Raw genomic sequence first — 13807 nt, forward strand, 5'->3', positions numbered from 1 at the left:
TCCCTCCGCCACCCCGATCGTGGAAAAATTGTCTTCCGTGAAACCAGTCCCTGGTGCCAAAAAGGTTGGGGACTGCTGCTCTATAGAATGGGGGTAACTGTCATTGCACGGCTCATTTCCTAAAGTTCTTAGGAAGAACAAACAGGAGAGTAAATGTAGGAAATGGTAATAGTTCTCAGCCCCAAACAGGGATGGTTTCTAGCAATTTCTCCCATTCATTTATATAATAGGGCCCCCAGAACAGCCCTCACAAAACTTACACTGGCTTCCTTCCCCAGAATGTCACCCAATGCTACGGTCTACTCTTTCTAGTCTCTGGCTAGAAAAAATTTAAATCTGTGAGGTAGAAGTGCAATTAGAAAATATCTAACTAAGGTTCTCTCTCTCCCCTCTAATCCAGACCTTCTACCTGTTACTAGGTTTTCTCTTTGGGGTTTGAGATTCTTTCTTCTAGAGTGACTCATTGTAAAAGGGGAAAAAAAAATCCAAACCTGATTTTCCTCCCTTTGTCACAGAGGCACTGAGTAGGGTGTCAATCAATGTCAGTGGACACATATCTTTCACTCTAAAGGGTTTTAATTACAAGCTGGCAGAGAGTCAGTAGCTGGCGGGGCTAAGAACAGTCAGCCCAGGAATCTGCTGTGCTGCTGACAAACAGGAGAAAAGTATCATTTGTGCTCCTCTGTCCAGTATTTATTATTCATGAGTCTGAAAGGAAACTGTGGCTCTACCATTCTAATCTCTGGAGACATGCTTATGTACACACACAGGCAAACACATACCGCAGAAGCACGCAGGCAGGCACCCTCCCTGGCTGGGTGAAAAACTAGTTTCTAGCCCTCTGAGAGGTTTTTTGCATTAATGGATTGGGTAGTCCCACTACGCAGAAAATCAGAGTGACATTCTTTAGAGAAATGCCCACTTGTTCCAATTTTCTTGTCTAAATTATCCAAAACCCTTACACTCTTGATATGGTTCACTTAAAGATCATTACTCATGTTACTGAGTGGGCTGCAGAGAGATCGTGCCTACGCAAGGCATGCTTCTCGGTGCTGGAAAATGACAGTAGTGAGCTACAGTACTGAATGTTCTGAAATTAACTCAAACTTGCAAAGTTCCATCAGCACCATATAAGGGAAGATATTTATCCTGCAGCTGAAGTTGGGGAGGGGGAGGCAGAGGGATGGGGGCATTAAGTGATTTACAATTGAAAATGTTCAGATCAGCAGACAGGCTAAAGGTCCCATAGGATGTGGGTAACAATTGACAATACAGCCATTGGTAGTTGTGTTTAATGTAAACCAAGAACATGGGGCTTCCCTGGTGGTGCAGTGGTTAAGAATCCGCCTGCCAATGCAGGGGACACGGATTCAATACCTGGTCTGGGAAGATCCCACATGCCGCGGAGCAGCTAAGCCCATGCGCCACAACTACTGAGCCTGCGCTCTAGAGCCCGCGTGCCACAGCTACTGAGCCCGAGTGACGCAACTACTGAGGCCCGTGCGCCTGGAGCCTGTGCTCTGCAACAGAAGCCACTGCAATGAGAAGCCCGTGCACCGCAACGAAGAGTAGCCCCCGCTCGCCACAACTAGAGAAAGCCCGCACGCAGCAACGAAGACCCAACACAGCCAAAAATAAATAAATAAAATAAATTTTTAAAAAATTATGTACAAAAAACACCCCCAAGAATGTCAAATTAGAAGAGTTTACTTAAAAAAAAAAAAAAGTCTGTGACTTTCTCCCAACTTCATTATTTTATTTGGCACATAAAGACTATTTGCCACGTGTCATTTATAAGTAAGATCAAACGAGCACTCTCTTGAAAGAAACTGAAGAAATGATCGCCTGAACATGTAGGTAGAAATGATTATCTTTAAAAAGGGAAGCAAAACCCAATTAAAAGCTTCTTGTACCTTATAATACTCCCCAAAGAAGCGACTAAGGTCTTAATTAGCTTTCCTCCTTATCTCTGGTAAAACAGGCCCGCAAAGTTTTCTGTGTCAGTTCCACAAAGGCATTCGAAAAATATGTGATCACCCACACGGAAGATGTTTAAGCTCATTTCCATCCTATTCGAGACTTATTGCCAGCAATGTGTGGACGTTTGTACATTTTGACGAATAATTATGGAAAGTTATGAGAGAAGCTGTTAGGAAAATTGGTTCCATTAGATAGGAAGGAATATTCTTCCAATATTTCTGTAGGCAGAGGTCTAATATCATAATAAGTATGATTCACAAAATGAATTTCAATTCATTTTAATGGAAATTATTCTCTAAACTAGGATGATATTCTCTCTCATCCAGAATTCGATTCTGCTCCATTGTATTCTTAAAAACACAATCAGAAGTTAATTGAAATTTACTTTTAAAATATTTGACGCGTACAAAGGATCTATTTTTGAAGAATGCCCTAAATAAAGGTATTTGCAGACATCCTGTGCTGCTTCCCACTCTCCATTAGCCAACTCCGACTTTCTGATATTTTGGTGAATGCATCCCTTACCAAACACAAATAAGTATGGTATAGCTTCTACTCAGAAGACTTCGTTACCAATCTTTCCATATTAATGGTTATCACCTCCAGCTGAAATGCACAAATTTAAAGTCTGACTCATCTAAAATCACAGAGCTCTTGTTTGAGTCTGAAGCTACCGTCAGCAAAAAGGAGGTCAATTTACCTCATTGCCCTCTTCCTGCAAATGCAAAACAGGCTTCCCGGGGGGTGGAATATTCGGGTCGTTGCCGGCCAAGAGATGGCTTTTTATCATGCAGAATGTTTCTCTGTTATTATTATTGCTGTCCTCTTTTTCCTAGTCCAAAAATATTGACAAGAGAAAAGGGAGAAAACAAGGGATTAGTCAAGCTCCTCTCTCACATTCTGTCTGACCTTAACCTTCCTACCTCTCAGTGGTAAAACTGCTGTTTGCTTGCCAGCAGCCTTGGAGCGGGCCCCACGCCAGCGGTACCCAGCTGCTTCTCTGGAGCCTGGATCTGGCTGTGCAGCTGCCCCAACTCTGCCCAGAGATGATCTGAACATCAATCACTGCCTCACTTTCAACCGGTGTGGAATGTAGCCCAGGAAGCGATGTATGAATTTTGCTTCCCACAGAATTCAGCGCTGTGCTTTCTATAGATGAACTACACGGCCGGCCTGTTTTAACCACCTCCGTCCCACTTTGTAGTCTGTCTTCATTCATTTTATACAGGTCTCCCTACCCAGAGCTGCATCAAGACAGTCCCATAGTTTCGAATTGTACCATTTGACTAATTGTTATATACTGCTAAAGTAGCCATTTTTTAAATACAGAGGGGGGAAAAACTCATTATTCAGCATAATAATAATTACTATTATTTGGCATGATAATAATAATAACAATGATAATAGCAGCTATTATTAATCAAGTGCTCACGTGGTTCAGACAACATGCTACATGCTTTATGGACCTTATTTCATTAAATCCCTACAAAATTCCCGTGAGGTCGATTGCCTTCATTTTACAAATAGGGAAGCTGTGACTCAGAACAATTAAGTTATTCAAAATCATAGCAGCTGGTAAATAAGAGAGATGGGATTTAAACCCTATTCTGTCTCCTTCCCAGATGCACCCTCCTGACCTCCAAGTTTATGATTCTTAACCAGTCAGCACACTAGAATCACAATCAAATTTGTATCTCTAGAAGTGGGACCCAGGCATCAGTAATTTTTTAAAGACTCCCAGGTGTTTCCATATAGCTAAAAAATTCCTGAAGTTTTACTGAAATTTTATTCTCAAAAATATTTGTGGTACACTTTGGTTACTTACAGGCTGCTGCATTCGAAAAATTCAGTTTTCCACCCATGAGTCTTCTTGGATCCTCGCACAAAACACTTCACTTCCGGTCACCGAATGTGTGGAGGTTTTTCCCCACATCAAGCAATTCTCTGCGACACCAGCTAGGTGTCCTACAATTTAACTCAAATCTGATACTACCTACATGGAGATAGTGTCCGATTTCACAGGTTAAGGGCTCAGTCCCATAAGATGGCACATCCCCCAACAGACACACACACTTCAGACGCCGGTCCCAAGTCCAGGTTATTACCTGTGCTTCTGGCCGGCTAGATCAGAAGTCCCCACAACACCCCTCCTTGGGTTCTTGACCCATAGAACTCAAGGAAACACTTACTTACGTTTAGCAGTTTATTACAGGTTGTGATAAAGGATACAGATGAACATCCAATGGAAGAGATGCACAGGACAAGGCATGGGGGAGGGGCACGGAGCGTCCGTGCCCTCTCCAGGCCCAAAACTCTGCCCAAATCTCCACGTGTTCACCGACCTGGAAGTTCTCCAAACCCCGTCCTTTTGGGCTTTTATAGACGCCTCATTATTTAGGCATGCTTGGTTAAATCATTGGCTATTGTCAAAATTCAACCTCCAAAGGCCTCTCCCCTTTCCAGAGGTCGGTGGGTGGGACTGAAAGTTCCAACCCTCTAATAACGTGGTTGATTCACCTGGCAACCAGCCCCCCTCCTAATTGCTTTCCAAAAGTCACTCCATTAACATAGCAAAAGACACCTTTATGGCTTTCAACACTTAGGAAATTCCAAGGGTTTTAGGAGCTGTGAGCCTGGAACTGTGGAGGAAGACCAAATATATGTAAAAAATATCTTTTAGTCCTCTAAATGACCAAATTTATATTTCTTATAAATCACAATATCTCAGTGGACCCCCTGGGCTTCCATTTGATCTTGTCAGCTAAGGGGCCAAGTTTGATCTCGGGCCAGTTATTACCATTTCCCCTGTGTCACTCTCCTTGTGATGGAGGTGGGCTGCACGAGCTCTAAAGAGCCCAGGATCCATGGTTTAAGTTGAAATTTGGGAAGATCAATTTACTTTAAAACCTAAAGCTGGGCGTTCCCCAGCGGTCCAGTGGTAAAGAATCCGCCTTCCAATGCAGGGGACGCAGGTTTGATCCCTGGTCGGGGAACTAAGATCCCACATGCCACAGAGCAACTAAGCCCACGAGCCTCAACTAGAGAGAAGACTGTGCGCCTTAACGAAAGATCCCACATGCCTCAGTGAAGATCCCGCGTGCCGCACTAAGACCCGATGCAGCCAAAAAAAATAAGGAAAATACATAAATATCTTTTTTTAAAAAGACACATCTTTCTTATTTTAAAAAAAAACCCTAAAGCTACCCAATTTTACTGGTCATATAATTGGAGCTAACTCTTTCAACACATTTTGATTTTCCCAGCTGGACAACTCATCCTACCCTTTGGTTTCCTGACGCTGGCCAGAATTTCCAGTGACCCTTGCCCATGTTCTCACCTACATCCTTACTCTTCAGGCATAAGTAGCAACTACTACCCTCACTGTCATTGTTCTTTTCATTCTTTCAACAAATATTTACAGAGTAAATATTCTGGGCCTGGCTCTGTTCTAGGAGCTGTGAATATAACGTTGAAAAAATAGACAAAAATCCTGCCCGCATAGAGTTTCTATTCCAGTAGAGGGAGATAGACAACAAATGACTAAATAAATATTTCGTCTCTCTGGTGGTGACAAGTGCTAAAGAGAAAAAGAAGGCAGAATACAGAGCTAGAAAGCCAAGGGTGTCATTTTGGATAAGGTGTTCAGGGCAGGCCCCTCCGAAGAGGGTGCGGTTGAACAGAGGCTTGAGTGAAGGCAAAGGACAAGATCATCTGATGGACGCATGTTGCAGTCAGCTGGAATAGAACAGTTTTCTAGAACCGCACCGCACAACTTCAGGGAACTCCTCGTGGGTGAGGTTAGGCCAGGGCTGAAGCTGCAGCTGTGCAGTTTCGAGATGAGAATAGTTCACCTTAGCCTAACCTGGCCTTTTAGCTCCTACTTCCAAGGCCTTTGCTGTCACATACTCATTGAAATAACCTTTGAAAGAGGTCTGTTTAGCAAAAGAAGCAGGCTAACAAACACAGTAATAATTAAAGGCATGCTAGTAAGAGAACAGAGTTGTTACAGTCAATCAGGTGATCTGACCTCAACTCTATCTTATAACAGGTGTTTGACCTTAACCAAGACACATCATGTCTCTGTACCTTAGTTTCCTTGTCTGGAAAATAAGGAGGGTACTAAGCAAACAAATGAAAGCTTTTACAATATCTGGTGTAAAACAATTGCTCAATAAAATAATTATTGTAATTCAAAACATGGGGGTTGTATGGGAACTAGTGCTAGAGACAGGCAACCTGAGATGAAGTCCCAGCTCCATCACTTCCGAGGAACGTGACCATGAGTAATTCGCTTAACTTCTCTGAGCCTCACACTCCGCACCTACAGACATGGGGATAATAATTCATGCCCGACCTCAAGGGTTGTTACATTTAAAAAAATTGGAAATTGTAGAACACTGTTTAAACATTTGGGGTCTTTTTTTTTTTTTCAACTAGATGAGAGAATACAAAGGTAGAGGGTAAGATATGATCTGAGAACTTGTATTGGCTCAAAACTCAGGATCATGCATTGAGTGATTCCTGGCAACACAAACAGCCATTCTAGGAAAATTTTTACAAAATCACAACGATGGGTGATTCAGTTCCTCTTTAACACTAATCCTTAACTTTTCTGGTCACCCGAATGGAACAAAATTTTTTTTTCTATGTAGAATTATTGAAGCACAGACGTCTACAACCGGAAGGGATCTTAGAGTTCTTCTAGTCTAATCCTGTCTTTGTACAAGTAAGGAAATTGAGGCCCAGAAAGGTAAAGTGCCTAGGCAAAGCCACACAGGGAGTCAGGGAGGGATCCAGAAGCAGAATCAGATACCCCGACCCCCCCCTCCACCCCCCACCCCCAGGCTCTTCATGTTTTAGGAATCTTCTTTGTTCCATCCTGTTTCTAAGCCTCAGTCCCACCTATTTTATTGCATTTTGAAAGCGGTCTTTGCTTACAAAAGCACTCCCTGGGTATTTTCCTTAAATAAGAGATCTATGCTTCCTCATCCGATCGTAGCCACATGCACATATGAAAGTCTCGTATTGCAAATCTCTCCTAATAGTTCACGTTGGTAGTTGAAACAGTACCAACAGTTGGACTGCATTCAATTATATAGTAGTTTCTCTGAGGCCATTTAAACAGACTACAATAAAATTCCTCTTACCCTTAGAAAAATCCTATTTGAATAAAAGAAAAAAGAAAGGAACAAGCGGCTTTGTCAACCAAAAACCATTAAAACCCACAAATGGGTTCAATTGCCAGAAAAATTCTAGCATGCCCAGAAACAACAAAGCACAGATCTGGCCAAAGGCGGGCCAAATGGGAGGATTCCTGTGGAGAAGAATAGGAAGTACCGTACAGACAGACAAGACTTGTCATCTCACTTGACACTTTCTTCCAAAGCCCTGGAAGCACTAAAGTGGCAGATCTGGTTTTCCCTAATGACACCACGCTGTGGGGGAATAATGAACCAAGGCTTCTCGAATGGTCTCCAAGGAGCCTGCAGCATAGCACGCTCAATGGAGAAGGTCCTATAAAGCCCATGTTCCACCTCCGGGGAAGTTCCGGTGACATCATCTGAAAGGCTTGGTCAAGGTGAAGAGGTCAGTGCAGTGTAAGAATGTTCTACAGCACAACACTAATAGAAACTCTCACAGAAACAATTTATTTTCTTTCCTAGGGATTCAGGACCAGCTCTGTCGTTCAAGAGACTGACACTCTCCAACTGCCTAACTAAATTACGTTTTAGAAACGTTTCCTGCTGAGGCAGCACCTCTTTGTGTAAAACCAAAGGAAAAAAAATGACCCTAGCCCACACGGTGCTTCCTTCCTGCTCTACCTCACTGGTCGATAGGTCTGGTGTGCGGTCCAATGACAATGCTTTCCTCCCCGGGGGCAAAAAGGATCACATGTCATTTCAGATGCTGATGCTGGAGGTTATAATATTGCTGATCACAGTGATAATAGATCATGTTTATTGAACACTTCACTCTGCAAGGGAACTCCTACGAGCTCACTTAACGTTCATAGCGTTCTCTGACATAGATACTAGGATAGCTTACTTTTACAAATAAAGAAACTGAGGCTCAAAGAGATGAAGCAACTTGCCTGAGGTTACAGGACTAGTGAGTGATGAGTAGGAATTAGTCCTACCTAATATGTCTGCAGGACCTACATTTTTAACTACTTATTCCTGGTGTTAGAGGTCAAAAGCCTATATGACCTAAAGCAAAGTAGTAACTCAAGCTTAGGAGCAAGGACAGAAGACAAAGATTGCTAAGAAGATTCTGTACACTGTCTCCAGAAAACCTCCCCTCTGATGGTTCTTGCAAATAATGCACTTCTCTCAACAGATTAGCACATCCAAATGTATAGAAATAAATGTATATAGAGAGTTGCACAACATTGTGAATGGACTAAATGCCACAAAATTGTACATACTTTAAAATGGTTAATTTTATGTGATGTGGATTTCACCTCAGTAAAAATAACACCTGTATTTGAGAAAGATTTTTTGTAGTATTTTCTCCAGCTTTATGGAGGTATAATTGACGATCAAAAGCTATATATACAGGGACTTCCCTGGTGGTCCAGTAGTTTGGACTCTGTGCTTCCACAGCAGGTGGCGACGGTTCGATCTCTGGCCGGGGAACTAGGATCCCGCATGCGGCACGGCCAAAAAAACAAAATCTATCATACAATTGACCCTTGAACAACATGTTTGAACTCCGCATGTCCACTTATACATGGATTTCTTTAGATAAATATGTATTATAGTACTACACGATCCACGGTTGGTTGAACCCATGGATGCGGAACCACAGATACGGAGGGCCGAGTCTAAAGTTATACTGGGATTTTGCAAAGGGCCAGTGCCCCTAACCCCCGAGTCGTTCAAGGGTCCACTGAACTTAAGGTATGTAACCTGATGACCCAATATATGTATACGTTGTGAAATATTCACCACAAATCACCTCACACAGTTACCATTTTACTTTTTTATGGAGAGAACACCCAAGATCTACCCTCTTAGCAAATTTCAAATACACAATACAATATTGCCAACTATGGTCACATTGTTGCACACTGGTTCTCTAGAACCTACTCATCTTGCATAACTAAAAAAGAAAATTCATATGTTATTCTTATTTATGGGAAACTTCTTCCCCCCAAAAACGATGAAAAATTTTCCATGCATTTTGAAAAAATAAATATATGGGGGAGGGAGGCAGGAAGAGGTTCTACTTGAAGTTAATTTCCTGATAACATATGGAGAAGCTCAGTAAAGCTATTTCCACTTTGAAGTGAAGTAAGTCAGAAAGAGAAAAACAAATACCGTATGCTAACACATATATATATGGAATCTAAAAAAAAAAAAAAAATGGTTCTGAAGAACCTAGGGGCAGAACAGGAATAAAGATGCAGACGTAGAGAATGGACTTGAGGACACGGGGAGGGGAAAGGGTAAGCTCGGATGAAGTGAGAGAGTGGCATGGACATATATACACTACCAAATGTAAAATAGATAGCTAGTGGGAAGCAGCCGCATAGCACAGGGAGATCAGCTCTGTGCTTTGTGACCGCCTAGAGGGGTGGGATAGGGAGGGTGGGAGGGAGACGCAAGAGGGAGGGGTTATATGTATATGTATAGCTGATTCACTTTGTTATACAGCAGAAACTAACACACCATTGTAAAGCAATTATACTCCAATAAAGATGTTAAAAAAAAAAGAAAAAAAAGAACCTAGAATCTCAGAATTAGAAAAGATCATAGAGGTCATCTAGGCAACCTCCCTCCCAAAGCAGGAATCCTTCCTATACATAATCATCCTTGATCATATTCCTTGATATATAGTCATCCAGCTTCTGTTTAATATTTCCAGTGACTAGGAACCCACTACTGAAAACCTGGCTGTTCTCTCTGTAAATAGACCGGATTAGTAGAAAGGTCATGCTTATGTTGAATTAAATCTGCTGCCCTGGTGCTTCGGTGCATATTTCTGCTTTAACCTTTTAAGCTATTCTGTCCAATTCAGCAGTCAGTAATCGTATGTGGCTATTTGAATCAAAAGTCATTCCTATTAAATAAAATTAAAAATTAAAAAATGTAAATGTCGGTGCCTCAGATGCAATAGCCATGTACCAGGTGCTCAATAGCCATACGCGGCTAGTGGCTGCTGTATTGAACAGTGAAGCTATATAAGATTTCCATCACATCAGAAAGTTTTATTGGACAGCACTGCTCTATAGCAAAACAGAATATCTACTACTTTTTCCACATGAGAAGCTATCTAAATGTTCCCCCTCGGTCACTTCTTTTTTTAATTAATTAATTTATTTATTTATTTTTAATTTTTTAAAATTAATTTTTATTGGAGTATAGTTGTTTTACAATGTTGTGTTAGTTTCTGCTGTATAGCAAAGCATATATGTTACACGTATATATATCTCCACTCTTTTTTAGATTCTATTCCCATATAGGTCATTACAGAGTATTCAGTAGAGTTCCCTGTGCTATACAGTAGGTTCTTATTAGTTATCTATTTTATATATAGTAGTGTGTATATGTCATCATTTCTTATCCAGAATAAATTGCCCTAGTTCCTTCAACTTCCAGGAATGGTGCATTGGTTTTCTATGGCTGCCTAACAATTACCCCAAACATGGTAGCTTAAACAGCATTCATTTATTATCTCATGGTTCTGGAGGTCGGAAGTCAACAGGCTCACCTGGGTTCTGAGCTCTGGCACTCCTCACAAGGCAAAATCCAATTGTCGACCAGACCGGGCTCCTACCTGGAAGCTCTGGGAGAGAATCTGCTTCTAGGCCCATTCAGGTTGGCAGAATCCAGTTCTGTGCAACTCTGGGAGTGAGTTCCCCGTTTCCTTTCTGGCTGTCAGCTGGGTCTGCTCTCAGTTTCTATAGGCTCCTTGCATGTGGGCCCCTCTTTCCCCTCCACCATCAAAGCCAGCAAAGGTGCATGAAATCCTTCTGATGCTCCAAACCCCTGTGAACTTCCTATTATGCTACCAGGCGGAGAAAACTGTTTTTAAAGGGCTCGTGTGATTAGAATGGTCCCACCTGGATGATTTCCTTATCATAAGGTCAACTTATTAGGAACCTGCAAAATGTCATTTGCAGATATGTCATGATGGTCACAGTCTGGGGATTAGAGTGGGAAATCTTGGGGAGCTGTCTTAGAATTCAGCCTACCACAATGATTTCCTGTAACTATCTAATCATGGCTATGATACCTGTATTTTCTAAAGAGCTGTTGGTATAGTGATTATAGTCAATAATACTGTATTACAAACTTCAAAGTTGTTAAGAAACTAGATCTTAGGGGGCTTCCCTGGTGGCGCAGTGGTTAAGAATCCACCTGCCAATGCAGGGGACACGGCTTCGAGCCCTGGTCCGGGACGATCCCACATGCCACGGAGCAACTAAGCCCGTGCGCCACAACTACTGAGCCTGCGCGTCTGGAGCCTGTGCTCCGCAACAGGAGAGGCCGCGATAGTGAGAGGCCCGCGCACCGCGATGAGGGGTGGCCCCTGCTCGCCGCGGCTGGAGAGGGCCCTCGCCCAGAAACGAAGACCCGACGCGGTCAAAGATAGATAAATAAATAAATTAATTTTAAAAAACCCAAAACTCAAAAGTAAAGATCTTTTTCCACCAATTCACTATTCAAAGGAACTAGGAGATCACAGTTATTTATTTAATGATATTAACATGTGCTGAACTCTTGTTCAATGGAAAAACCTGAATTAAGAGAGTTTAATGGGATTGACTTTGCGTGCCTAAAACATAAAGCTTATTAAGAGGAAATACAGCAGATTTTAATTATTAAAAATTTAACACAAAATCAAGCAAAATTAGTACCCACAGTAGCTTTAGAAAAAGGTTAGCAAAACATTACATTTAATGGTAATATAAAATAATGACATTTCCCATTACTCTTACCTGCTTACCCTTGCTAATTCTTTCAAAATGTCAAGTTTCACAAAAATATTTCCCTCCTTTGTGGCTTCATGGAAAAGACAGCTACTAGGCCTTGGGACACCTTAGAAGCAGTGGAGTAATAGTTTTAAAAGTCTGAATCCTCCTAAGCAAGAAAATGTTCAAATGGTGAGCCAGTGACAACATTCTCCCAGCCAGAAGTAACAACTGGGGGAGATATACAAAATGTATCTCACTGCCAACAAGTATCCTGCCTTGGAGAGTTCATGGAGCTCCTATGCACATAGGTCCATGTATGGTCCCTGGATTCATGTTTTCTAGCACATTTCCCTCCTTTGTAAAAAGCAGTAGAGTGGTCTCATCTACTTTATGCACCTCAGGGGCACGGGGTAGATAAGAAGGAACAAAACAATAATGGCTTGAAAGTGCTTTTTTTTCCCTCCAGGCTTATTGAGGTATAATTGACAAATAAAAATTATATATGTTTAAAGTGTACAATTTGATGGTTTTTTAAATTAATTTTTATTGGAGTATAGTTGCTTTACAATGTTGTGTTAGTTTCTGCTGTACAGCAAAGTGAATCAGTTATACATATACATATATCCCATCTTTTTAGATTTCCTTCCCATTTAGGTCACCACAGAGCACTGAGTAGAGTTCCCTGTGCTATACAGCAGGTTCTCATTAGTTATCTATTTTATACATAGTAGTGTATATATGTCAATCCCAATCTCCCAATTTATCCCACCCCTCTTTCCCCCCTTGGTGTCCATACGTTTGTTCTCTACATCCATGTCCCTATTTCTGCTTCACAAACCAGTTCATCTGTACCATTTTTCTAGATTCCACATATATGCGTTAATATACAATATTTGTTTTTCTCTTTCTGACTGACTTCACTCTGTATGACAGTCTCTAGGTCTATCCATATCTCTGCAAATGGCACTATTTCATTCCTTTTTATGGCTGAGAAATATTCCATTGTATATATGTACAATTTGATGTTTTGATCTATGTATACATTGTGAAATGATCACCAAAATCAAACTAATTAACATGTCCATCATCTCACATAATGGCCATTTTCTTTTCTTTTCTTTCTTGGTGGTGAGAACACAAGATTTATGCTCTTAGAAAATTTCAAGCATACAATGCAGTATTGTTAACTGGTATCACACTGCTGTACAGTAGATCCCCAGAATTTATTCACCTTGTGTATCTGAAACTTTGACTACTATTATCAGTGCATGGAACAGAGGAGGAAGCTACTTCACTGAATTCCTCCAACTTCAGGCAAAGCAACAGGGACATATTGCTCTGCAATTTCCTCATCTTGAAACTGGAGACAATATATGGATAAACAATTTTAGAATAAACTATGACTTATAATTAACATAGTTTTCTACTCTACAGCAATGTTGCTTTGAGTGAAAAAAGTCCATAAGCACCCTATGAATGGATGACATACAGACAAAGGAGGGGTCCTCAATTACCATTTCCAATAGTGTAAGCTGACCCCAAAATCTGCTCCCAGCATCCCTTATCCCCAACATCCAACAAGATGCCATTCCTGTTTAGAGGTAATGCTTTAGGACTAGCTCTGGCTACTTTGCAAAGGGCTTTCACAAGATACCAGTACCTCCACAATGTCTGCCAAGTCCTACTACCTCCAAAGGAGCCGTCCCTTCTTTGACATCCCTGTTTCAGATTTTCCCAAGGTCCATTTTCTTCAGTATTGACAGTTGTGTTAGAAGTAATGCCATAGAATCTCAAAACTTTAAAGGGTTCTTAAAAATTGAGTCCAATCCCACATTTTCTAAATGAGGAAACTGAGGTGCAAAGATGTCAGGGTCATAGAACTCAGCCCCATGATGACACCCATCTATT

At 41.4% G+C, this 13807-nt stretch overlaps 1 long non-coding RNA gene across 2 annotated transcripts in view; it reads right to left on the reverse strand.

Annotated features, from left to right (window-relative positions):
- LOC309652107 overlaps positions 1–11816 on the reverse strand; it is a 430763-nt gene extending 418947 nt beyond the window's left edge. For both annotated transcript variants that reach the window (XR_014258584.1, XR_014258585.1), the window contains exons 1-2: positions 4174–11816; positions 2681–2812 (exon numbers count right to left, since the gene is read on the reverse strand). This is a non-coding gene — a long non-coding RNA (uncharacterized lncRNA). The remainder of the gene's footprint in view (positions 1–2680; positions 2813–4173) is intronic.
- Positions 11817–13807: the final 1991 nt, after the last annotated feature.

This window comes from Balaenoptera physalus (genome assembly GCF_965194825.1).
Source record: "Balaenoptera physalus genome assembly, chromosome: X".
Lineage (NCBI taxonomy): Eukaryota > Metazoa > Chordata > Mammalia > Artiodactyla > Balaenopteridae > Balaenoptera > Balaenoptera physalus.